The sequence below is a fragment of the Eretmochelys imbricata genome, chromosome 17, assembly GCF_965152235.1.
Source record: "Eretmochelys imbricata isolate rEreImb1 chromosome 17, rEreImb1.hap1, whole genome shotgun sequence".
Taxonomy (NCBI): domain Eukaryota; kingdom Metazoa; phylum Chordata; order Testudines; family Cheloniidae; genus Eretmochelys; species Eretmochelys imbricata.
In genome coordinates this window covers 23,653,418-23,680,667 of record NC_135588.1, presented here as the reverse complement: position 1 = coordinate 23,680,667, position 27,250 = coordinate 23,653,418, and the positions used below count along the sequence as shown (strand labels likewise).

General features: G+C 45.0%; 1 protein-coding gene across 1 annotated transcript in view; it reads left to right on the top strand.

The window, feature by feature from the left end:
• The first annotated feature begins 303 nt into the window (after positions 1 to 303).
• Positions 304 to 27,250, top strand: part of MTMR4 (myotubularin related protein 4) — a 127,701-nt gene continuing 100,754 nt past the window's right edge. The window contains exons 1-2 of the mRNA XM_077836511.1: positions 304 to 330; positions 12,885 to 12,953. The gene's annotated coding sequence lies outside the window, so the exon portion shown is untranslated. The remainder of the gene's footprint in view (positions 331 to 12,884; positions 12,954 to 27,250) is intronic.

The following is a 27,250-nucleotide window of genomic DNA, read 5'->3' as shown; positions in this document are numbered from 1 at the left end:
GCTCAGTGGTTTGAGCAATGGTCTGCTAAACCCAGGGTTGTGAGTTCAATCCTTGAGGGGGCCATTTAGGGATCTGGGGCAAAAAAAAAAAAAAAATGGGAATTGTGCCTGCTTTGAGCAGGGGGTTGGACTAGATGATCTCCTGAGGTCCCTTCCAACTCTGATAGTCTGTGATTCTATGAAAAAGGCTGCTTTTAAACTGACTCAAAGGCTTATATCTGATCCAGCAAACAGACAGACCCTCTGTCTAAAGGGGGCCCCCAACTCTTGTGGAAGGGCTGGAAAGACTTTGGCCTGCTCGGGCCCAGTAAGGCTGATGGGTGACCTCTGGTAAGCTATTATCATGTATGTAGGAACTTTTATTGTGTTTTATGGTGTTTTTTTCTCTGTAATGCTTTCCACCTAAGAATAAATGCAATTTGCTTTGTGAAGGCTGGTTGGTAATTAGCGTACACTGCTGTAGCCTCTGGACAAAGAGTTAACCACAGATGCTTTACCCAAGTCAGACCTGCTGAGAAATTGCAGTGAGTTGCACAGGGCTTGCAGTCTAACCCCCTGATTTGGAGAGGGAGAGATGCAGGTCTCCACCCCAAGAGAGGTGATGGCTGAACCTTAAAACTTTAAGTGGATGCCCTCAAGGAATGTTGTGGGGAGGGATGTTCAAAGGTGCAGTTTCCCCTGAAAGTGACATTTCTGTCTGTAGACTGTTGGATTTGAACTATTCAGTGGTCTATTTCAGTGGAATGGGTCTGCAGGACTTCTAGTGGTTTTTCTGCCAGTCCAGAACTCCCTGACACATTAGTCAGGAGGCCCAGGTATGTCTAGTTTAGTGCGTGTATAATTTTCTGTGTCCCAGTGTCTATTCACTGCCCTGCCCTGATATTTTTGTGCTGTTAGCTCAGAAAGTGTGTCATGTTTGAAAAGCAGAAGCTTGTTTCCTGATGGTCATATCCTGCATTCACTGAGTTCAATGGCAATGCTTCCATTGATTTCAGTAGCCCAGGACCAAAGAGTGGGAGATTGGAAGGTGCATTGAGGGGCTGTATCCCTTCCTTGCACTCTCTTATGTCACATCATGGTAGGCAGCTAAAAAGTGATCATTTTTAAGTGCTTATATACAAGTGCTAGAAGTCTAAATAATAAGATAGGTGACCTAGAGTACCTTGTATTAAATGAGAATATTGATAAAATAGGTATCACAGAAACTTGGTGGAATGAAGATAATCAATGGGACACAGTAATACCAGGGTACAAAATATATTGAAAGGACAGAATAAGTTGTGCTGGTGGGGGAGTGGCATTATATGTGAAAGAAAGCGTAGAGTCAAATGAAGTAAAAATCTTAATGAACCAAACTGTACCATAGAATCTCTATGGATAGTAATTCCATGCTTGAATAATAAGAATATAGCAATAGGGATATACTACTGACCAGGATGGTTATGATGACTGTGAAATGCTCAGAGAGATTAGAGAGGCTACAAAAATAAAACGAACTCCATAATAATGGGGGATTTCAGCTATCCCTATATTGACTGGGTACATGTCACCTCAGGACAGGATGCAGAGACAAAGTTTGACACCTTAAATGGCTGCTTCTTGGAGAAGCTAGTCCTGGAACCCACAAGAGGAGAGGCAGTTCTTGATATAGTCCTAAGTGAAGCACAGGATCTGGTCCAAGAGGTGAAAATAGCTGAACTGCTTGGTAATAGTGACCATAACATTTAACATCCCTGTGGTGGGGAAAACACCAAAACAGCCCAGCATGGTAGCATTTAAGTTTAGAAAGGGGAACTACACAGAATGAGGAAGTTAGTTAAAGAGAAATTAAAAGGTACAGTGCCAAAAGTGAAATCCCTGCAAACTGCATGGAAACTTTTTAAAGACACCATAATAGAGGCTCAACTTAAATGTATACCGCAAATTAAAAAACATAGTAAGAGGACCAAAAAAGTGCCACTGTGGCTAAACAACTAAATAAAAGAAGCAGTTAGAGGCAAAAAGGCATCCTGCAAAAAGTGGAAGTTAAATCTTAGTGAGGAAAGTAGAAAGGAGCATAAACTCTGGCAAATGAAGTGTAAACATATAATTAGGAAGGCCAAAAAAGAATTTGAAGAACAGCTAGCCAAAGACTCAAAAAGTAATAGCAATTTTCTTTTTTTTAAAAGTACATCAGAAGCAGTAAGCCTGCTAAACAGCCAGTCGGGCCACTGTATGATCGAGATGCTAACGGAGCACTCAGGGACAATAAGGCCATTGTGAGAAACTAAAAGAATTCTTTGCATCGGTCTTCACGGCTGAGGATGTGAAGGAGATTCCCCAATATGAGCCATTCTTTTTAGGTGACAGATCTGAGGAACTATCCCAGATTGAGGTCATTTGAGGAGGTTTTGAAACAAATTGATAAACTAAACAGTAATAAAGCACCAGGACCAGATGGTATTCACCCAAGAGTTCTGAAGGAACTCAAATGTGAAATTGCAGAACTACTAACTGTGGTATGTAACCTATCATTTAAATCAGCTTCAGTACCAGATAACTGGAGGATAGCTAATGCGATGCCAATTTTTGAAAGGCTCCAGGGACGATCCCAGCTATTACAGGCCAGTAAACCTAACTTCAGGCAAATTGGTTGAAACTATAGTAAAGAACAGAATTATCAGACACCTAGATGAACACAATTTGTTGGGGAAGAGTCCCATTTTTGTAAAGAGAAATCATACCTCACCAATCTGCTAGAATTCTTTGAGAGGGTCAATAAGCATGTGGAGAAGGGGGATCCAGTGGATATAGTATACTTTAGACTTTCAGAAAGCCTTTGACAGGGTCCCACACCAAAGGCTCTTAAGCAAAGTAAGCAGTCATGGAATGTGAGAGAAGGTCCTCTCATGGATCAGTAATGGGTTAAAAGATAGGAAACAAAGGGTAGTGGTCAATTTTCAGAACGGAGAGAGGGAAATAGTGTTTTCCCCCAGGGGTCTGTAGTGGGACTGATGCTGTTCAACATGTTCATAAATGATCTGGAAAAAGGGGTAAATGGTGAGGTGGCAAAATTTGTAGATGATACAAAACTAAGATAATTGAGATAATTAAGATAATTAAGTCCAAAGCAGACTGCGAAGAGCTACAAAAGGATCTCACAAAACTGGGTGTCTGGGCTACAAAATGGCAGATGAAATTCAATTTTGATAAATGCAAAGTAAAGCACATTGGAAAACATAATCCCAACTATACATGTAAAATGATGGGGTCTAACTTATCTGTTACCACTCAAGAAAGTGATCTTAGAGTCACTGTGGATAGTTCTCCAAAAACATCCACTCAGTGTGCAGCGACAGTTAAAAAAAGCTAACGGAATGTTGGACATCATTAAGAAAGGGATAGGTAAAAAGACAGAAAATATCATATTGCCTCTATAGAAATCCACGGTATGCTCACATCTTGAATGCTGCATGCAGATCTGGTCGCCCCAGCTCAGAAAAGATATATTACAATTGGAAAAGGTACATAAAAGGGCAACAAAAAAGATTGGAGGTATAGGACAGCTTCCATGTGAGGAGAGATTAATAAGACTGGGACTTTTCAGCTTGGAAAAGAGATGACGAAGGGGGGATATGATAGAGGTCTTTAAAATCATGACTGGTGTGGAGAAAGTGAATAAGGAAGTGTTATTTACTCATAACACACAAACTAGGAGTCACGAAATGAAATTAATAGGCAGCAGGTTTAAAACAAACAAAAGGAAGTATTTCTTCACACAATGTACAGTCAACCTGTGGAACTCTTTTCCAGAGGATTTTGTGAAAGCCAAGACTATAACACAATTCAAAAAAGAACTAGATAAGTTCATGGAGGATAGGTCCATCAGTGGCTATTTGCCACAATGGGCAAAGGTGATGTCCTTAGCCTCTGTTTGCCAGAAGCTGGGAATGGGCGACAGGGGATGGATCACTGGATGATTACCTGTTCTGTTCATTCATAGAATCATAGAATATCAGGGTTGGAAGGGACCTCAGGAGGTCATCTAGTCCAACCCCCTGCTCAAAGCAGGACCGATCCCCAATTAAATCATCCCAGCCAGGGCTTTGTCAAGCCTGACCTTAAAAACTTCTAAGGAAGGAGATTCTACCACCTCCCTAGGTAACGCATTCCAGTGTTTCACCACCCTCCTAGTGAAAAAGTTTTTCCTAATATCCAACCTAAACCTCCCCCACTGCAACTTGAGACCATTAGTCCTTGTCCTGTCATCTTCTACCACTGAGAATAGTCTAGAACCATCCTCTTTGGAACCACCTCTCAGGTAGTTGAAAGCAGCTATCAAATCTCCCCTCATTCTTCTCTTCTGCAGACTAAACAATCCCAGTTCCCTCAGCCTCTCCTCATAAGTCATGTGTTCCAAACCCCTAATCATTTTTGTTGCCCTTCGCTGGAGACTCTCCAATTTTTCCACATCCTTCCATTCCCTCTGAAGCACCTGGCATTGGCCCCTATCAGAAGACCAGTTACTGGGCTAGATGGACCTTTGATCTGACCCAATATGGGCGTCGTTCTTATATGTCAGGTGTGGCCAACTGTGGCTTGTGAGCCACATGCAGCTCTTTTATAGTTAAAAGTGCAGCTCCTGGAGCCTCCAAAGCACCCCACCCATTCTCTGTCTACAAGACTGGGCAGGGAGGAGCTCAGGGCTTCTGCCCTGTGGCGGCGTGGTGGGAGACTAGAGGCTTCTACTCTGCAGGAAGGGGGGGTTTAAGGACTTTTGCCCTGGGGGGGAGCATCAAGGCAGAAGCCCCGCACTCCAGCAGGTACTGCTCCGCAGGGCAGGTTGTGTGTGTCTTGCGGCTTTCGACGTTCTGAAGATTATTGTATGCGGCTAGGAGATTCAGTAATTTTGGCCACTCCTGTTATATATAGTGTCTGGGCACCACCATCTGTAGAAACAACGAGGAGTACTTGTGGGACCTTAGAGACTAACAGATGTATTTGGGCATAAGCTTTCGTGAGCTAAAACCTACTTCATCAGATGCATGGAGTGGAAAACACAGTAGGCAGGTCTAAATAAACAGCATATGAAAAGATGGGAGTTTCCTTACCAAGTGTGGGGTCAGTAGGAACCCTCTACTATTACTCACACCTTCTTGTCAACTGTTTGAAATGGACCACCCTGATTACCACTACAGAAGTGATTTTTCCTCCTGTTGATAATTGCCCTCTTCCACTTTAATTGAATTGTCTCGTTAGAACTGACCCCCCACTTGGTAAGGCAACTCCCATCTTTTCATATGCTGTGTATTTATACCTGCCTACTGTATTTTCCACTCCATGCATCTGATGAAGTGGGTTTTAGCCCATGAAAGCTTATGACCAAATAAATTTGTTAGTCTCTAAGGTGCCACAAGTACTCCTCATTGTTTTTGCTGATACAGACTAACATGGCAACCACTCTGAAACCATCTGTAGAGTTTGTCATGCTAATAAGGTAACTTCTTTCATTTCAGTTGTGTAGGATTTCTAAATTGAAATGATGATCTGAACCGGTGCAGGTGACTGTCATTTATATTGATTGGCAGCCTTTCAGACCCCTTGGGATGCTGTTCTTTGACAATGACAGGTTTGATCAATCTAATGTAGTCAGCCCAGTTTAAGGAAAGCAGCATGTTGGCCATTGCACAGTTGCTGTAAAGGCCTGGTTGACTTTGGCACTGTTGCTCTCTCTTTACATACTCCTGTGGTGTTTGAAGAATCGTATAGCAGGGACATATTTGTCTCTTCCCTTACCTCCTTCCTTCCCAAAGTAATACAATGGGTAAAACATCCCTCCTCTTCCTACCTCTATTGGGAAGTTTCTTTAAGTGTACTGGCTGGTTACCATCTCTTGTGTGCAAGCCCCTCTTGGAAGCCACTTGCTACTGCCTCTCTGGGGAGGTCCATGATGTGCACTTGCTGTACCAACCTGCTGCAGTAGATGATTCTGGCAGTGACATCTGTTGACCTCATGGGTTTGTCAAGGTGTTAGTGGATTCCCTATGCCATCATTGGCCTGAGTCCATCTGTTTAATTGACTAAGTATCTGAAGTCATTCTCCCTCTTGACTAGAAGTATATGGCTGCTGGGGATGCCTGGCCACAAACTCCCCTACATGGGGGGATGGTTTGGAGTAGCTTGTGGCTAACATCCGAGGCTGGGGATTTGTTTTGAAGACACCTTTTTTGCCAGTTTATCTGATACTTCAGGTGTTCTTGAATGGCTGTTGGGTGTTTTGAGTTGGTGTGGCTTCCTAGTTTATTACCTTATAATGTATTTGCTTGGTTTATATCGAGGCATGTGAAGCCCTAAGTGGTAAGGGTGCTTTTTGGTCATTCTGATTTGAAGTCTGCTTAATTACTAGTCTTCTCATTGTTCAGATAGCTTTCAGGGCATTCATGGGGGAGAGTAAGGAGGTTTGTATAAAGTTAGGGAGCTATCTGAAAACTAACTTGTTCAGGCACTAGTTCGATACATCTAATTAAAGGGGTTTGTAAATCAGTGTTAGTTTGCAGTAATGGGCACTGTAACTTTCACTGATAAAAATGAAAATTTATTTAATGTTCTGAGGAGGGCAGGGTGGGCAAGTAAGTTTCCAGAGCTGTGTCACCCCATTGCTGGTGGTGTTTAGCCACATCTTCCAAATCTCATGTTTTCCTGCAGCTTTGTACCCTAGCTGGGAGGAGGTCTTTTTGTTAGCATGTGTAGTGAAACCCTCCAACAAGCTGAAGTCTCTGGCCCATCTCTCAGGGCGGAATTTGAGCAATATGTTAGGAGCAGCAACTCCAGCCGGTACCAGACAGGAGTCTGTCGGGATGGTGTTCAGACCTCAGAATGTTGCTTCTGAGGTCAAAGGGACTCCAGCTTACATTGTTGCCTCTGTCCCCCAAAACACTCCCCTCGTTTTGTTTCCCCCCAGGTGCATTTTGTAGAACCAATAAATGTGTGTGTGGTGACCCAGCTTGGCTAGGCTATGTTAACTGTGAGGAGAGGCAAACCACAACAAAAGGGATAACTTGAAATTTTTATAACTTTCTAAGGCAAGACCCCAAACTTGTATCAGGAGCATAGATAATATAGAACATTACCAAAGGCTTACTACTTATGATATTAAACTACAGGTTACCAACTCGTTAACCTTTTGTGTGATTGGACATGCTGTGCAGTTAGTACCAAATGCATTGTTGTTAACAAGAACAAGAGATTACAATAGACTGTCACTTCAGAGAAGAAACTCTTCCTCTCCTTGACTCTCAGTCCAGCTCCACGCTTGCTGTCCTGTTCTTTTCCTCTCTTTGGCTTGAAGTGCTCCTTGGATTCGATGTTCCTGTGGCTGTACCTCTTTCTACCAAGTTTATCCACAAGTGGGGTTTCTTTGCCTTGTGGGCCCTCACTTGTCCATTAGGCACCTTTGAACTGTATTCCTTCAACAGGTGTTTGAACAGTCATTTTCTCTGCTCACTCACTTTAGGTCCTTTGTGGGTGGGCTTTTCATTTACTGTTTTCAGGATCTGTTTTCATCTAACACAGCTTTCTGTTCAATTCCCTTTTTCACCAATGATATTTCCTTTCAGTTTTTCCCCCTGACTCTCTGTCTCTGGTAAGTCTGTAGATTTTATTTCCCTCTGCTGCCTTTCGCCAGTAGTACCTGCTTCTCCTGACCTGAAACCATTCCTATTTTCCTTTTTCTCCCTTCCCAATCTTCTGCTTTTATTGTCCTGTTCTCTCATCACCTCACCTCCTGCCCAGGCTCCCGTTCATCTGCTAGCTCAGCATTGAGATTCTTCTCCTTTTCTAACAGCTGTTTTTCCCCAACTGCCCCTTCGGGTGGATCCCGAGCCCCCTCCCCAGCTCAAGCTGCCCTCTCGTTGGCTGTCTCTCTCCCTCCCCAGGACAGCATTCTGTGCTGTTGCATCACAGCTGCAGCAGGTGGTAGTGCCCGGGTGAAGGTTACTACCTGGGGGGCTCTTCAGAGAATGTCTCCTTATCCCTGGCTTTTGTGGAGGGTGGATTGGTATGGCTGCGTTCAGGGACTTCCAACAAAATGGTTTGTGATTCACTGGGCTAGCATCCAGACCCATTGTGTGTGTATCCCATGCACGGAGTGATCATGTAGGTTATAACACTGTCTCCATTATTATGAGCACAATGAGTCTCTCTTCTTGGGACAGCTTCTTCCTGAGTGTGTCTCTGGTCTCTCCCCCTTAAGGCAAGACCATCCTGACCTCAACTTTATATTCCCATGCCCTACAGGGGAGTGGAGTAGAATCATAGAACTGGAAGGGAACTCAAGAGGTCATCTAGTCCAGTCCCCTGCACTTAAGGCAGGACTAAGTATTTTCTAGACCAGTGCTTCTCAAGCTATCTGATGTGGGGGACCGGCAATTTTTTTTTTCCAATGTGCGCGCAGACTGGCAGCCGATAACGTTCCACAGACCACCACTGTGAGTAGCACTGATCTAGACCATCCCTGACAGGTGTTTGTCCAACCTGCTCTTAAAAAGCCCCAATGATGGCGATCCCACAGCCTCCCTAGGCAATTTATTCCAGTGCTTAACCGCTCTGACAATTAGGAGGTTTTTTCTAATTTCCAACCTAAACCACTCTTGCTGCAGTTTAAGCCCATTGCTTCTTAGAACCATAGAATATCAGGGTTGGAAGAGACCTCGGGAGATCATCTAGTCCAACCCCCTGCTCAAAGCAGGACCAGCACCAACTAAATCATCCCAGCCAGGGCTTTGTCAAGCCGGGCCTTAAAAACCTCTAAGGATGGAGATTCCACCACCTCCCCAGGTAACCCATTCCAGTGCTTCCCTACCCTCCTAGTGAAATAATGTTTCCTAATATCCAACCTAGACCTCCCCCACTGCAACTTGAGACCATTGCTCCTTGTTCTGTCATCTGCCACTGCTGAGAACAGCCGAGCTCCACCCTCTTTGGAACCCCCTTCAAGTTATTGAAGGCTGCTATCAAATACCTCTCACTTTTCTCTTCTGCAGACTAAACAAGCCCAGTTCCCTCAGCCTCTCCTCGTAAGTCATGTGCACCAGCCCCCTGATCAGAGGTTAATAAGAATAATTTTTTTCCCTCCTTCTTGTAACAACCTTTTATGTCCTTGAAAATTATCATGTCCTCTCTGTCTTCTCTTCTCCAGACTAATCAAACCCAATTTTTTCAATCTTCCCTCATAGGTCATGTTTTCTAGACCTTTAATCATTTTTGTTGCTCTTCTCTGGACTTTCTCCAGTTTGTCCACATCTTTCCAGAAATGTGGCACCCAGAACTGGACCAAATACTCCAGTTGAGGCCTCATCAGCGCAGAGTAGAGTGGAAGAATTACTTCTCGTGTCTTGCTTACAATACTCCTGCTAATACATCCCAGAATGATGTTTCCTTTTTTTGCAACAGCGTTACACCGTTGACTCATATTTAGCTTGTGATCCACTATGACCCCCATATCTCTTTCCACAGTACTCGTTCCTAGACAGTCATTTCCCATTTTATAAGTGTGCAACTGATTGTTCCTTCCTAAGTGGAGTACTTTGCATTTGTCCTTATTGAATTTCATCCTATTTACTTCAGACCATTTCTCCAGTTTGTCCAGATCATTTTGAATTTTAATCCTATCCTCTAAAGCACTTGCAAGTACTGGGCTGAAGATACAGAAAAAAGATGCCAGAGCTCAGAGGCACCATTTCTCAGGGGAGTGTGCAGTTTGTCTCCATTAGAAATTCATGGACACTTCCTTGCATGAAAGTAGAGAAATGAAAGTTAACACACAATTACTTTTAACTGGAAAAAATTACAGCACCAAGTGGAAATGAAATCTTTGTTCTATCTAATCATATGTGATGCTCACCTTGGTAGTATCTGAGTGTCTCTCGGGTAATTAAAAAGTAACAAATAATTACAAAAAAATCTTCAAAAATCTTCTCTCCCTTCCCTGCTTGTAGTTATTGAGGGAAGCTAAGGGCATGGCTACACTTGCAGATGTAGAGTGCTGTGAGTTAAAGCTGCCGTCAGAGAACTCAGTAGGGAAAGCGCTGCAGTGTGTTTACACTGTCAGCTGCAAATGCACTGGAGTGGCCACATTTGCAGTACTTGCAGCGGTATTGAGAGTGGTGCATTATGGGCAGCTATCCCACAGAGCACCTCTTCCCATTCTGGTGCTGTGGCTTGTGGGAAGGGGGGAGGGGGGTGCAGGGCATTCTGGGTCCTGTCCTAACGCCCCATGATGCATCACTTCGCATCCCAGCAATCCCTGTTCTTCTGTCCACATTTGGCGCCATCTTTCAGTGCTTTTTGTACTGCGTGCACTGTCTTCCCTTTCAGTCTGTGGGAATGGATCCTGAAGTGCTGAGGAATATGCTGATGGGTCTCGCTAGCATGTCACAAATGGCAGTCGAGTTACTTCTTAAGCTACAAACTGACAGTGAGGAGCCAGACGATGATGTCGACTCGCATACGACACGAGATTGCTTGTGGCATTCATGGTCATGCTCACCGCAGTGGAACGCCACTTTTGAGCTCGGGAAACAAGCATTGAGTGGTGGGATCACATCGTCATGCAAGTCTGGGATGACAAGCAGTGGCTGAAGAACTTTCAGATGAGAAAATCCACTTTCATGGGACTGTGTGCTGAGCTCACCCCCACGCTGCGGCGCAAGAATACAAGATTGAGAGCTTCCCTGCCTGTGGAGAAGCGGGTGGCTATTGCAGTTTTGAAGCTGGCAACTCCAGACAGGTACTGATTGGTCGCTAACCAGTTTGGAGTGTGAAAGTCGACTGTTGGAATCGTGTTGATGGAAGTTTCCAGGGCCATTAATTGCATCCTGCTCAGAAGAACCATGACTCTGGGTAACGTGCATGACATTGTGGCTGGCTTTGCACAAATTCTCTAACTGCGGAGGGGTGATGGATGGGACGCATATTCCAATTCTGGCACCAGCCCACCTAGCCTCCGAGTACGTTAATCAGAAGGGGTATTTCTCTTTGGTTCTCCAGGTGCTTGTGGATCACCGTTTCATTGACATGAACGCAGGCTGGTCCGGAAAGGTGCATGATGCACGCATCTTTTGGAACACAGGCTTGTTCAGGAAGCTGCAAGCCAGGTCTTTCTTCCTAGACCAGATGATCACTGTAGGGGAAATAAAAATGCCCATTGTGATCCTTGGAGACCCCGCTTACCCTTTAATGCCCTGGCTCATGAAACCCTACACAGGGAGCCTTGACAGCAGGAAGGAGCGGTTCAACAACAGGCTGAGTTGGTGCAGAATGACTGGAGTGTGCTTTTGGCCTTTTAAAGAGCCACTGGCGCCATCTGTATGGGAAGCTGGACCTGGCCGATGACAACATCCCCACGGTTATATCCACGTGCTGTACCCTCCATAACATATTTGAAGGGAAGGGTGAAAGATTCACTCAGGCATGGAACTTCATGGTTCAACACCTGGCTGCTGAATTTGATCAATCAGAGAGCAGGGCTGTTAGAGGGGCCCAGTGCAGGGCTGCAAGGATTAGGGATGCCTTGAGGGAGCAATTTGAGGCTGAAAGCCACCAGTAATGTTTGGTGCCCTGCACAGGAGTGAAGTGCAGTGATTCCACTGTTAGTAGGAATCTGTGTTTGCTACAGTGACTTGCAGTGCCTGTTGCTTTCCTGGACTAAGGTATCTTTTACTTAATGCAATAATAAAGAATGTTTTCAAAGTCAAAAAATGCATTTATTGAAAAGAAACACAACTCCTTGGGAAACAGAAAGGGCAAGGGGGTGGGGTGGAGAATGGTTCAATCACAGATTTGCGTAAGTCCTGTTATCATACTCAGCCTTCCTGTCTGGAATGCTGTGCTCCTCACCCCCAAGACCCCGCACCGAACAACTTCCTTCCCAAAATAAAAGCCACTTACTGGGCACCTCCTCTGGTGTTTGTTCTTCCCCAAGCACCGGCTGCGGCGGCTGGCTACCTTCCTCCTGGCTTGAGAACAGCTCCTGGCTGCATGCATCTAGGGATGCTGGGCTGTCTTCCTCCTCCTCAGCACCCTTGCTCCCATTTTCCTCCTCCTCCTCCTGCCTTGTTGAACTGGGCTCTGAAGTGTCCATGGTGGTCCTCGGAGTGGAGGTTGGGTCGCCCCCAAGCATTGCATCCAGCTCTTTGTAAAAACGGCAGGTCACAGGGGCAGCACTGGAGCGGCTGTTTGCCTCTCGGGCTTTGCGGTAGGCATTCCACAGCTCCTTCACTTTAATCCTGCACTGCAGTGCATCCCTGTCATGGCCCCTTTCCATCATGTCCCTTGAAAACTGCCCAAAGGTATCATAATTCCTTTGGCTGGAGCGCAGCTGGGACTGGACAGCTTCCTCCCCCGCCCCCAACACTGATGAGGTCCCGCACCTCGCTATTGCTCCATACTGGGGATTGCCTGGTGCGTGGAGCCATGGTCACCTGGAAAGAATTTAAATGGTGGGTCTGATGGCTGGTCACCTGAGGGCAGGGCAGTAGAGTTCAAAGTGATGACCAGAGTGGCTAGAATAGGCATTGTGGGACACTTCTGGAGACCAATCATAGTGCATTAATAGACCAGGGCATCCACACTGGCACCATGGTGCTCCAGCGGGGGTGTAGCAAGCATTCTGCTTCTCGTCGAGGTGGATTACCAGGAGCGCTCCAGCTGCACAGTCCGGGCGCTCTGCGTGCCTTGCCAGTGTGGATGTGTCATGAATTAGGGCACCCGGGGCTGCTTTAATGTGCTCTAACTTGCAAGTGTAGCCATGCCCTAAGTCAAAGGGATGGGTATTGTGTTTTTTGAAAGTGCTTCTCTGGATTTCAATGCATAGTTTTTCACTATAAGATTTTTATTTCTCTTTGCAGGAAAATGTCAGCCTCCGTAGAATAAGCTTAGAGACATCTACAACCACAGAAGAATCAAAGTCTCAAAAGGTAGTGCTTAATATTTGTTTTATATATTATTACTTTTCCACTAATAGATGAACCTAATAAATAAAGATACCTATGACCCCTGACACTTGCTTCAGAAAGAAGCCCAGCCTATTACCAAACAAGAAACAAATCTATGCAGGTTTTTCATTTGTTCCCCTCTGACGTCACCTATTCCTTTACAGTTCTTTCTCAGAGATTCCTGGAACAGCACTGCTTATGCCCTGCTTCATATTAGGGGCTAGGAGCAAATGCACAATCTAGCCTTCAGTATGTTGACAGACTTTCCTATTTCCTGTGCTTTCCAACTTAACGTCTCCAGGAGCTAAACTAATAATCACTTTTCCCCCATATGGGGGAGAGCTATCATGACTGTCCATTGATAGCTGAAGTATGTTATCTTTTGCAAGATTGGATTTGGCTTCTACTGAGTTAATAAATAACATGTATCTAGAGAAACATTCCCCACCCCTCCCAGTCCTCTGCAGGAGAGTCTAAAGGGATAGGATTTCTCTTAGGAGGATCAGATGAGTGATTTATAAATAGTAATGCATTTTGATGCCTGTCCGGGGCTACTTAGATTGCTTGTTACTTGTTATAGCCTTTCTTGTACTACTGCTTGGCCCCAGCTGGGCTGTATAATACTAATGTTTGATACCAGAAACGAGGAGGGAAATGTGTACTTTCCATCTGAACTGTTTGGTTTCAGAGAGCTTACATTTCCTATATGGAAGGTTACTGTCCTGATGCCAGTGATTTTTACCTCACAGCATGAGCTTCAGGCCCAAGACACTGACCTGCCTTATACCAGGTTTTACAAGAACATGATGTTAGTGTGGGTTCATGTGAGGTTGCTTTCCAAGGCAATGTTGGAGCCTATTGTCCTGCCTATGTTCTTTCCACAACTGCATGCCCATTCCAGGGAGGCTCTTCTCTATACGCCCAGAGTCCAACGGTTCTTGGAGCCCTGTTTGGAGAGGACTAAGTCCCCAGGAAAGTCCACTCTGCTCTTTTTCATCTGACACTAGTTTGCTGGCTCATGCTGTTATTGAGAGGACCATGTTACCTGGCTGGCTTGAAACTAAAAGCCAGATGAAGGGTGCCTTGACTGGAGACAAGATTGCACCACGGCCTGCCTTGGAGCTGTTTCCATCTTAGACATTTGCAAAGCAGATGAATGATCCCCTCCCCATGTCTTTCCAATAGTTATTCTTTGAATTCAGTCTCAAGCAGGGAATCCCGCTTTGTACTCTGCTCCTGAGATTGTTTCCAGGTAGGGTTGGAAAATCTGTCCCATTCCCCGCAAAAGCTATGCTTTATTTTGGGATTTGACTGTCAGGGCACTGTTTTTTACATGGGATTTTCTTGCTGTTCATTATCTTTTTCTACAGACTTGAATGTTTTGTCTGGTGTTGGACTTGAAAGTGGTACCTGGCTCCTCTTAAGGGAGATAATGGTGTTAATGTGATACAGAAAAAGCAGAACCAAACCAATTCCTCCCTGCTCGTATCGTTGTCATAGGCCTTGTTATTGCTTTCTTCTGCAGCTTTTCTCTCCTTTTTCTTCGGGGACATTCCTTAAGCTTCTTGCTCTGCAGGGGGTCATATCTGTAGAGGTGAGAAAGTTATTTACCTGTATATTTATATTTTTGAAGGTGTCAAGTTACTCGCCACTCCCTTAGAGATGTCCTTTTTCTAAGGTGCTTGTTCCTGGGTACCTTATTGTTCAGTTTTCTCCCAAATCACGGTTCTGATTCTCTAGAATTAACTCTTCTTGCTGGGAACGTCTCCTCCCATGGGACTGAGGAACTGTTTGGGATGTTTGGAGGGCAGTGTGTGTTTTCATCAGGTGTGGCACAGATCACTACTGCAGACCTGGCTTACGCTCTACCCTGCTCCTGCTGTCCTCTGTGTTAAAACAAAACAAACTTCCAAAGTAGGGGAATTGTGCCAGTCCTATGCTATGTGGTGAGAACCCTACCAGAGTTACAAGGTAAGTAATTATCTCTTACTATGATCTATACACCCTTAAGTAATTTCCAAACTTTGGATTTTTTTTTTAAAACTCTGATAGTTTCCTTGTGCATCTTCTTTAAATGATGGAATACTCATCAACCTTAACTACATCTTAATGACTTTTTTTGGGTATGAAGATGGGTCTGAGAATCTCTTCTAAGCCTTTTTACCCCAAAAGCATCCAAGCTCTGAGTGAAACAATTGATCAGAAGCTCCAAATCACACAGTTCTCTGGTGTTAAGTGAGTTGGGAGATAGTAGAGAGCAATTGGCTCAGTCAGAAGTAGAATCATTATTCCCTTTTGAGCGCGTACATTTCTGCATTCTAAGATGAAATTGTCTTGGTCAGTCTAGCAAAACTGACGTATACCTATTACTCACTCATTGTTATCGGAGTACTTAGTGACAGCTGCAGTTAAAGTACCCTAAGCATTCCATTTTAAAGCTCTTGTTCAGTTGTTAATCTTTCTCTTTTTGAGCTGAAAATTTTCAGGCCTGTTGTCTGGCCAAGGGTTTGGGGCTTTGTTAGTCTTACTTTTGTTTTGTGTTTGGACAGTTTAAGCAAAAATGATTCAGTGACTTAATGCTTTTGCTATCATTATCTTTTAAAAGTGCTGGACCTTTTCAGCACCACTCTGCTCTCTAACTGGGAGTGATGGAAAGTTTGGCAGAGGTTTCCTAAAAATGCTTTTAAAAGCCTTATTGTTGTTTTAATAACTTTTTCCCGGTGTCAAGGTGGGCCATTTCCAGCAGTTGACAAGAACGTGTGAGGAAACATGGGGGGTGGGAGGGGGAGGAAGTAATCATGGGGAAATAGTTTTACTTTGTGTAATGACACATCCACTCCCAGACAAAGTCAGCCACTTGTGAGTTGGAGAGTAACTGCCAATGCACGACATCTCTGCACGCTCATGCCAGGAAGAGACAATTCGACCAAGGACTCGTGGGCAAATCTTTCTCTTGCACCCAGTGGTGTGGGGATTTATGTTCATGCAGAGTGGGTGGGACTGTGGTTTTTAAAGTCTCATCTTACCAGTACCAACGAAACTACATGGGATTTGTGGTCCATACCAGAGAAGGAGGAAGGGTTGAGTCTGCCCTGCTGAGGCTTTTCAAATCCTCTGCTTATACAAGCAGATCCTCCCTTGCAAATCTAGGTTTCTCTTAGGGTATGTCTGCACTGCAAAAAACAAAACAAAACCCAGCAGCAGCAATTCCCAGAGCCTGGGTAAACTGATGTGTGCTGTGGGGCTAAAAATAGCAGTGTAGACATACCCACGTTGGCTAGCACCTAGGCTCTGAAACCCAGCAAGGGTCTTGGATCCCAGGCTCCAGCCCCAGCGGAAATGTCTACATTACTATTTTTAGCCCCATAGCGCGAGCGTGAGTCAGTTGACCTGGGCTCTGAGACTTGCTGCTGCGTTTTTTTGCAGTGTAGATGTACCCTCAGCCTGAGGACACCTGTCTGCAAGCAGAGATGTGGGAGCTCAGTAAGCGGTGCCTTTCCCAGAGGCGTCGTTCACCAGTGTCTCAGCACTGTGCTTCTAGAGGGTCTTTTTCTTTCTCTCGTTCCCCACTCCCTTGTCAGGGGAAAAAGGAAGTGGAAGTGCTGTATGCTTCTCTGCCACTAGCGCTGAAGTCCCTGTGCTCTAGGGGAGGGTTGTGCAGAGAAGGTATTCGCTATCTAGAGCTCTTAAATAACTGGGATACGATCATTATTCAAACTAGGGTGTCATAGACTTCTTTTGCAAGCTCCCTGCGCTCACCAGGGGGCTCCCTGCATCTTTTCATTCTCCCCCACAAGTGCCCTCCATTCCTCTATATTTCAGGGACTCCCTGCAAGCCCACCTTCCATCAGCATCTCTGTGCCCCCCCCATTTCCCTATCTCCTATACCAGAGTGCTTCTTTCCTCTGCTTGCCACGGGCTCTGTGAATGCAAAGGATTCTATGTTTCCCATGTCCTCCTCCCTCTATACCATTGCCCCATTGTCCTCTCCCCGTGCCAGGGACTCTGTGGTCCCTCATTGCCGCCGCTCCTGCTCCCTTTCCCCGCTGAGCAGACATGCCAGTGTCTCTGTAAGCTGTGCGTCCCCCCCCCCCCCCCATTTTAAACCGTATTGGGACTATGGGCAGAGCTGAGCTGGGGGTGTTGTTATGCTGGAAAACGGCTGCTATCAACTGGATCTTTGTTCTGTAGATACTTAAAAACCCAGATGAAGCTGTTGGCTCTCCTGATGAAATGCTGGAAGCTCCATGGGTCTCCCGTGCCTCCCTTCCGATTTGCCGACTTTCACCAAAATCACTAGCATTCTGTCCATTGGTGCCTAGAACATTTCCTGAAACTTTGGAATTGATCTGATGTAGCATTTAAAAGTTACTGCATTACTGACAAATGGAGAAAAGGCAGCAGATTGAGTGTTAGAGCTTGTCTGCACTGCATTACTGTGCACCAGTGACTGTCACACACTAAGTGGCCTATGTGGACCTTGCTGACATGCACTATAAATTCCTTAGTGTGCTTTAGTGTAGTTCTGGGGTTACGTTAATGTGCACTAGCAAACTTCTAGTGTGCACCAGCAGGGTCCCCAAGGGCCAGTTCCTGTGTGAGAGTTGCTGGTGTGGACTAGAATTTACAACCCTCAGGTGCAGCTTAACACACCATGTAGACAAGAACTTAACCCTCTCAAGCTCAGTCAGTTAGCTGTAGGGGTGGGCAAGAGCAGCTTCTTAGCTGAAGGTGAAGGCATGCTGAGTTGTCTAACCTTACTGGGACGCTCTGTGCTTTTTCATCTGCAGGGATTAGCTCTATAGAATAAGGGCACGTCTACTCTGGAAACATGGCGGGGGGGTTGTGTATCCACATTTAGTGAACTGCAACAAGTGTTGTGAGAGCAGCGCACTACCGTATCCCACAACTGAGATACTTTAGTCTGGTATCGTTGCAGCCAGACAGCACTGTGATGTTTTGAAACAAGTGCTCAGCATTCTGGTCAGACAGCCCATGGTGCATTGCTCGGCTGTTGTGCTGTGTGTGTTCTGTTATGTGCACTTTTGTGCTGCGCATCGTGGGACACCTACCAGAAGACAATGGAATTCTGGGACTTGAGGTTAAATAATTTCCATGATTCTTCTTCTTTCATTCCATCCTCCGCCTGGGGTTTGCAAGCCAGTGCCATTTTCAAAGCATTGTCAGGCAGCATGGAGGAAATATTTGCAATTGCTGCAATCCTCATGGTGATGAATATAAACAGGCTGCTGCAAGCATGTCTGAAATCATTGCACAAATTTAGAACCAGAGTGATAAGGGCATCTGAGAAGGTGGATGCTGAAATCAAGTGGAACTATCTCAGTCTTTTCTTGCAGCAGCTTGACTCCATGGAGCGCCACTTTTGGGCTTAGTCCACTGGCACTGGCTGGTAGGAAAGGACAGTGCTGCAGACTGGGATGACCAGCCGTGGTGGCAGAATATCAAGATGTCAAAAGCCACTTTCCCAGTGATCTGTGCAGAGCTCTTCCTGGAACTACCGCAGCAGAACACCTATATGAGAGCTGCCCACAGCGTGGAGAAGCATGTGGCGATTGCCATCTGGAAGCTTATCACCCAAGATTGTTACTGATCAGTAACTAACCAGTTTGATGTTGGTAGATCAACTGGTGGAGCTTTTGTCATGGAAATGTGTGCTACTATCAAGAAGGCTCTGCTGCCTGGGCTTGATTATGGGCTCAGGGTCTAACTGATCACCTTATGTGGGGTTGGGAAGGAGTTTTCCCAGGTCAGATTGACAGTGACCTTAGGGATTTTTTACCTTCGTCTGCTGCTTGTTGGTGTGGGTCACTTGGCAGGATTCTCTGGGTATATTTCACTCAATCGTTTCCCTGCCATTAGGGGAGGCTCCAGTGATGGTATGCCTCAGTCCTGTCTATGCTTTGCCTGTGGCACATAATAACAGTTCAGTCTCCTGTGAGTGGTAATACTCTGCTCTTATTTTGGTGGTTGGGTTCACTGTGCCGGTGACAGGTGGGGGTGTTCGTCTAGAGGGTCAGACTAGATGATCTAGTGGTCCCTTCTGTCCTAAACTCTGACCCCCAGGTCACAAGACTGGGCACTGCACAGGTGGTTATTAACAGGTCTGCACAGATACAGTTCCCAAATTGGGGCCACCTGCCTATTTTTTACCTCTGGCCCCAGGCCTTGGAGTTCAATAGGAAAGGATATTTCTCCATGGTGCTGCAAGGCCTGGTTGATCACCATGGAAAGTTCACCAATATTTATGGGTAGGGCTCCGTGTCTGTCACAGAGGTTGCGGAAGTCACAGATTCCATGACTTTCCGGGACTTCTGCTTATGCGGCCCTGGGGTCAGCCCCACTGGCCACTGCTGGAGTGGCTCTGCAGTCAGCTGCTGAGGCAACTGGCCCCGGGGAGCACCTGAGCAGCGGCCGTTGTGGCTGGTGCCAGGGACTGCCTGAGCAGCTGATCGCGGAATGGCCAGAGCAGCTGCTGCTCAGTGGCCCCCGGTACCTGGTGCTGCTGGTCCCAGAGGTGCCCCCCAGCAGTGCGTCCCTCCCTCCCCTGCAAAATTTAGTCAGCGGTATAAATCATGGTCGGGTCACAGGCTGTGAATTTTTGTTTATTGCCCATGACCTGTCCATGACTTTTATTAAAAATACCCATGACTAAATCGTAGCCTCATTTATGCGGGATGGTCTGGAAAGGTTCATGATACTAGGATCTTTATAAAGCCTGGACTGGTTTTTTGCAATGACAAATGGAACTTCTGCACCAGTGGTATTGATGGACATTGTTGGTATCACCATCCATCAGTCATTCAGCTTACCCTCTGCTGCCCTGGCTTTACGAAGCCTTTTACTGGACGCTTGGAGGGAGAAAGGAACTGTTTAACCATTCCCTGAGTAGGTGTAGAATGAATGTGGAATGTGCATTTGGAAGGCTGAAAGGTAGATGGAGGATCCTGGGACTGAGGCTGATGACGAGCATCTTTGTCTTAGGATAGATGCTTGCTGTGTCAGGCTGGGTTGATTGAAATCAGTTAGTCACAAATTTTAATCAGTTTTTTCATTTGGACTTCGGTTATTTTCTAAAGAGAGGTTTGTTCTCATTGGTTGATCATGTAACCATTAAAACATGTTGATTTACAACTAAATAAGGCCTTTATGCTAGATTTGGTACATCTTTTTGGTGTCTGGGGGTACACTATAATGATATATGTTTGTTTAAGCAATTATGTAGCTTAATATTTTCAGATCCTTATTAATCATACATTTTTAGCGTGTTAGAAAGTGGTGAATGATATTGCTTATTTACTAGATAATTAACTTTTTGCTCATGACTTGGGTCAAGCTGCATTAAGATGGTAACTGGCATTTAATTAAAACACAAAACAGCATGTAAAAGTATTTTGATTAAAGCACCTATAAGTGTTTTGGACACACAAACTTGTCTTATCAAAATGTTTCACATTTACAGCTATGTGGTTTTTTTAAACAAAGGATTTTTTTATTTAAATTAGACTTTATTTTGTTTGTTTTTTTCTCAAAATAGCTTATCTTTAGAAAGAAAAATGTATTATAACTTAAAGAGCAAAATAAAAAAAATCCAATTTAAATTAAAAAAAAAAATCTATCTTCTCCCCCTGCCCAATTGATTTTTATCCACCCTGTGCTTTGTTTTGCACAACCTATTTGAGATCAAGGGGAAGGGCCTTGCTAATGGATGGGGCCAGGTTGGGAGGCCACTACAAAACAATATAGCTGCTCAGGGGCATAGAGTAGGGGATGCATTTTGCTCAGACCTCAAATCTAGGTGTCACTTGTAAGAGTGAGTGTGTTTTTTGGCAGTTGTCAGCATGACTGGCAGCTACCTAAAGAGGGTGCAGTAGATGCAGGCTAGTAATTTTACGGGCACCTCTGCAGGCTGCCATTGCTATGGAGGCTATTACCCTGAGGTGTGTTCCTTCTGTTCAAAAAGGCATTGCGCCAATGGGCAAGTTGTGCCCTGCTGCTTTTTGGTGCAGAGCTGGTGCAGGAGTGTAAGGGGAACCACAGCGCTCAGCGCTGCCCAGCTCTCTGCTGAATCAGAGCACCGCTTGTGCAGAAAGTTCTCCTTTTTAACTCGCAGATCAGCAGACAGTGCACTGCCAAATTAATAGAATTCTGCAGTAATTCAGAGGGATGAATTCCTTTAAATTCCTTAAAATAGTTTTCTTTTGGGAAATGGCTGTAGCATGATTTGAGTGATTTAATGCATAACAACTCATGGTTGTGCTAAGTTGAGGACATTAATGAAACTAGGAGCCAGAAATATGATTTTTATACTTTTCTGTATATTCTGCAGCAATAAAAGTGCCTTTCTTCAGGTTAGTCCATACAGTACTGCCATTTTGCATGGGGATGGTGGGGTCAATCAGGTGGGTGAAGACTAGCAAGTGCCTCAGTAGGGGGAGTTCGGCAGTATACAGCAAGCTTAAGTGGTGTTTTTATGTTTGCATATTTATAGAAATAAAGGAATAGAATTTACAGTGTCTGGCATGGCTGTCAGTTTGGGTAGCAGTGGTATGAGGCGGTGGCTTGACAAAGCCCTGTCTGGGATGATTTAATTGGGGATTGGTCCTGCTTTGAGCAGGGGGTTGGACTAGATGACCTCCTGAGGTCCCTTCCAACTCTGATATTCTATGATTAAAAGCCCAGGAGGCAGAGAGAAGGTAGACCAATATGGTAGTGCCCTCATGGTGCCCAGAACTAAGTTGCTTACCCCTTTCCCCATTCAGTTCTGATGTAACATGTAATTTCATATTTACTGGACTTGGTCCCTGCCACAGTTTGGGTCTCTGCACGTGGTTCGGGTTGATTCTCTGGCTGTGATTGGAGGGTTCTGGATCTCTGCGATTGTCTCTGCCCCAGGGATCAAGAGATGACAAGATCCTAGTCTGGAGGATCAATCAGGGAGCCCACAAACACACAGTCCAGCTCCTCACAGTACGAGCAGGATGTTCTGGCTCTCTCAGACTTTCTGTAGTATTTACCAGGTCTGTATTCCAGCCAGAGTGCCTTTGCCTTACCATGGTACTAGAGGCTGTCCTGGACATGCCACCTAGCCTGCATTTGTTACGATAGCAGCTTGTACCCCTGAGCTAAGTGACTGCCATTCAGATATGCCTGATCACTGCCCTCTGGGAAGAGGGGCGTGAAGTCCTGGATCTCAGTATGGTACCAGGGTGAAGAACGAGACTGGACTGCTCAGTAGTCAAGAGGATGACAGGGATGTGTGAACTCCACAAAAGTTGGAATCTCAAAAGTTAGAACCAGTCTGCCTGCCAGCATTTCAGTGGGATGAGGAGGTGACATTTGGTCAGGATAGCTCCAGAGCAGTACAGGGCACAGAGGTAAACAGACAGGATACCTCCAGTAGCCAGCTAAGCAGCAAGGGATAGCAGTAAGAGGCCTTGGCAAGTGGGTTCAGGATGGGGATGCATCCACATCTACTCTGCTGCGGGTAAACTCATCCCACAGCTCAGTGAACCCACTTCCAAAGTGGGGTTAAAATACCAGATGGTTCCCGACAAAAACATTGTGTGGAGGCCAGGCACTGTAAGGCAAAATAACTCACGTGGACCTGCAATGTATGGAGTGTAGACAAGGCCTAAAACAGCTTGTTGCCACCCATGGGAAGGGAAAGTCCCTTGGCCCTGAAAGCAGAAGTATCTGTTAAGCTGTGAAGTCCCTGTTTTCTGGGGGTTTTGCACCTTTTGTTATGCATCATCGTTCCAATGGCGGTCATTGAAGAGCCTAGCCAGAGAGAAACTTTCCCTCTGCCACTGGAGATGCTTTTCTTCTGGATGGATTCCCTCTGACAAGGGAAGTGGTAATGCAGCAGTTCTGACTGCTTTGCTCTGATAGGAGAATCATAGGAGTTGGAGGCAGAAATTCTGGATTGGGTCTAGTGGAAAGCCCAGTGTTTCCCTGTGACCTGGCAGTGCCCAAATTGCACGTCCCAACAGAGGCTCTGTCGAGTGCGAGCCCCGGCGGTTCCTTAGGGCAAGGTGGAAGCAGAGTTCCTGAGCAGCAGTTGCTCGCTGTGACAGCTTCACTCCAGCAAGCTCCAGTCCTACAGGTGAAGTCAGCCCAGCCATTTGTGGCATCTTCAGTCTTGGTCAGCACCTGGACATTGGTGACTAATTTGAACTGATGTTCGCAGTGTCCAGCGTTGGGGTGAGAATACATGGAGGCAGATGGTGTGCACTGGGTCACTGGGAGGAAGCAGGTGGGAATTCGAACTGGATTGGTTGATATATTCCATAAATCTCGATGGACGATGCAGGTAACCTTGTGACCAGCTGGATGTCAGGGTGAGCTCCAGAGAAGGAGTTACGTTGATGACTCTCTGCTGTAGAAGAGAGAGGAGGGGGCTGGTCAGCAAGTTGTAGGGTTGAGTGTTATGGGAGGGAGGATCGCTGATTGCGTGGCTGAGGGGACAGAGTGCAGGGTGTGTTTGGGAGCACAGGGACCTGGTGTTTGGAATTGGGAGCAAGCACTCCTGAGATTTCCTGCAGTCATTGGGGATGAGTGAATAAATGCTGAGGGGTTGTGCGCTGAGTTGAATTTAATCTGCTCCTTTGTCTGAAGAGTTGGTACTTGTCCTAGTCTCCCCTTGGGAGGATTATTGTTGTCCCATTGACAATAGAGGGCAGTCTCACTGCCCAGAGAGACGGAGGCTCCCAACTTACATGGGACTGTGCATGTTACAAGGGTGACTTGAGGAATATGAAGGGAAATCGGCAGGCAGCTGCTGAGGGGAGCACCATGTTATCCAGAATGCAGCACAACCTGAACACAAGGACCCAGAGGCACTAGCTTCCAAAGACAGACATGTGCCAGCATGCAAATGACCTCTGTCCCCTACCCTTTGCTGTTAGGGGTCTGGTTACCTTGCTGGTGTCCTTAGGCTGCTTCTTCCATCACTCTTTCCCTCTCCTCTAGGTTGACTGTTGGCACCAGTAAAACAAAAAACAGGGAACTGAGAGGATGAGCAGTTTTCTCACCCTCTCAGTTCCCTGTTTTTCCCCCCTTCATCCTCTTTCTCCAGTTCCTCATCTTCCTTTTAAAAACAGAAGGTGTAAGTTATAGGGATGCCAACTTTGCTCCCTGCTTAAAGGTTGAAAGTTTCCTCCCCACCTGCCTGCCCCCGAAATGCTACCCAGCACGACCCTCTTCTTGCTCTAGCCCAGTGGTTTTCAAACTTTTTAAGTTATGTACCCCTTTCCAAATAATGTAGTTTACCATGTACCCCCATCTGAGATGGGGTCATAATATACCTGTGGTTAGATTGCCAAGTCTTACTAAATAAAATGTGTTGTCTGGCATTACAGGATTTTTCTTGCGTACCCCTGACAAGAGCTTGTGTATCGCAGTGTTAAAACCACTGCTCTAGCCTGTAATCTCAGGGGCCCCTGAATACAGAAAGAGCAAAGCAATGAAGCGTGATCCTGGGCGTGGCTGTTTCCTGGGTGAGGAGAGTGAATGGTAGGAGCTGGCTGGAGGGTGGTTAATTTTTAAATATATTTTTAATGTTATAAAATGATCCAATCCACAGATCCCAAAGTCAGTCCCATTACAAATACACTGCACAGGGTTCTGGCCTGCATTGCTAAGTCAGACGTGAAATACAGCAGAAGGTTTTTGTCTGTTTAATTAGATCAGAACTTCATATTTGTTAAATCTAACACAGAATTTAGAGAAGAGGAAGAGACATAACGAGAGAGACAGGAGGAAGTGGAGAAAAATGGAAATAAAATAAGCAGAAAGGAGAGTAGAGGATTAAATTTCACTATCTTCACCTTTTTGCTAAAGGAATCTGCAGAAGCACAGTGCATGCTGTGAGTTTGTATCCCTTATCAGAGTGTGTCTTCCTTGTCTTGTACAGAGATGCAAGGTTCCAGGCCTGTTGAACCCATTCGGACAACAAAGGAGAGTGGAGATTTTACCCTCTCCTTCAAATAACTGATTGAGCAGCTGGCCCAAAAACTGAAGGAGCATCTGATTATCTGTTATGTTCCTCAGAGTTCAAATACCCAAGATACAAGACTCCAAAGTACTTGGTACTAAAAAGACAATTATCTTTTCCGCCCCAGCGTAACACAGAAGAAGTGATCAGTGCTGAGATAACAGAGTTTGTGAAGCAGGGTGTCCTATTGAATGAAGTGACTCTAATATCTGTCAGAGATGTAACTTGCATCTTACTTATTTTCACTAGTACTAGTACCTGGTGTCATTATCTTATGTTAAGCCTTAATGAATGTGTTAAAATGAAATAAACTGTATAAAAGACTTAAGGAGAAATCCTTGTCCTGTTGAAGTTGATGAAAAGTACATTAACTTCAGGAGCCCTGGGATTTCAGCCCTGGAGATCAGTGCCTCTGACTGGAGAAGGTGTGACAGTTCCTTTTCCCATTTAATCATAAAGTTTTCTTTATCAGACAAAGAAGATGGAGAAATTGCACTATTCTGAGGTTTGTTTCTTAAAGAGGGTTTGCTCAGAGAGAGAGAACTCTGTCAAACTTGTAACTTTAACTTCAGGTGGAGTAAGGAAGCTCCTCATCTGACAACAAAAGAAGATCTGGCATGTTTCATTAGTGTGTTAGCTCTAGGAGAGACATGGATTTTTGTCTTTATTGCAAAAACAGCCAAGCATATTAAAAAAAAAAAAAAATTAAACTCCACCTCTGTTCCCATCACCCAAGTTAAAAAGGACAACATGTGAATTAGACTAGACGAGTATGAAGAGGATGGATTACCTATAGCATTAAATTTGGCACACATCCATCCTGGTTAAACCTGTGTCACACCACTGGTGTGGATAGGGAGCAGGCACTTGATACAAACTTGCTTGCTGATCTGCATCAACCAAACTTATTCTGTTTCCACTCCACAACAGGCTGATTTCTAAGGCGCTGTAAAAACACAGAACAAAAAGATAGTCCCTGCTGTCTTTAGCTTACAATCTATGCCCTTCTTAGGTTAGCCAAACCTAGTAATGTTTTGGGATCACTATAGGGCACATGATCCACTTGTAGAGACTTTATTTTTTCTTTTTACTTTTTCTCTCTGAGTGTGTGTTCTTTCAGAAACAATTTGTATGGACTTTCGATGTAACATTGCCGTAGTAGGATCCTGTTTTTTAAGGGGCAGCATGATAGTACACTTTTAGATCTGGCAAAAAGAATCCACAACGTTCAAAACATTTAGGCAACAAATTTAAGCTCATCTGAATCCCCTTCCTTGCTCAGATAAAATTAGTAGTGAGTTTATTAATGAAATTAAACCTGTGTGCGGAGACAGCAATGGAAATCGTTCCAAACAGATGCTAGTTAAAACTGGCTTGGAGGTTCAGATACAGAAATGGGGGTGACCTGAGTGTCTTAACAGGTTCCCCTTATACCCAGAGCTTTCTTCAAGTATTGGTTAGGGTTAGAGAAGAACACTAGGATAAATTCTCAGACTCTAATGTGGCTGTTATCCATTACAGTCTGGGTCAGTGGCTAGCATGGACAGCAATGGCAACAGTGTGATGCCATGAAAAGTCACAGAGCAAGAGAACAGTACCAAGGCTTGTGATTTATCACATCGTGCCTGTTCCTATCCTGAGAGGTTGATCCCAAAACCAGTTTCCAGGTGTAGCCATCGGAACGGTCAGCTGTGTCAACTTGGCTAACGCTGGTGTGACTGTACTGCTGTAGTGTCAGGGAGTAATGTAGTCTCTTCCTTAGAACCTCCATAGTAATAAGGGAAGCCAGGGTTCAAAGATTTTATAAAAATTTGTGACTTACTCACCGGATTAATTGTGGTTGTTTGATTTCAGTGTCAGCATTTCAGAGAATGGAGTAGGTGACTCCAGAACCTCTTTCCTCATCAGTACATCTGGGTATATTAATTTTGGCCACGAAAGCCATTATATTTTTCAGGACTTGGTATGTCAGAGTAACACAAAGTTAAGAAGTTAAAACCTCCTTTTAAAAAACTATCTGTATATGTAAAATACATACACACCCACCCATCATATGTAAAAACTCTTCTGGGGGTCTTTGGGTACTTTCGGCCATGCATTAATTGCACATTTTGTGCACATTTACACCATTAACTAACAGTGTGTTCACTTTGTTGCTGCAAAAGAAAAATAGCTCTTAGAAATTTTTGAGTGAATTTGTTCATTTAAGATTCCTTTGTACTTGTGGTAGCACCAGAGCTCCAGTCATCGACTAGGGCCCTGTTGT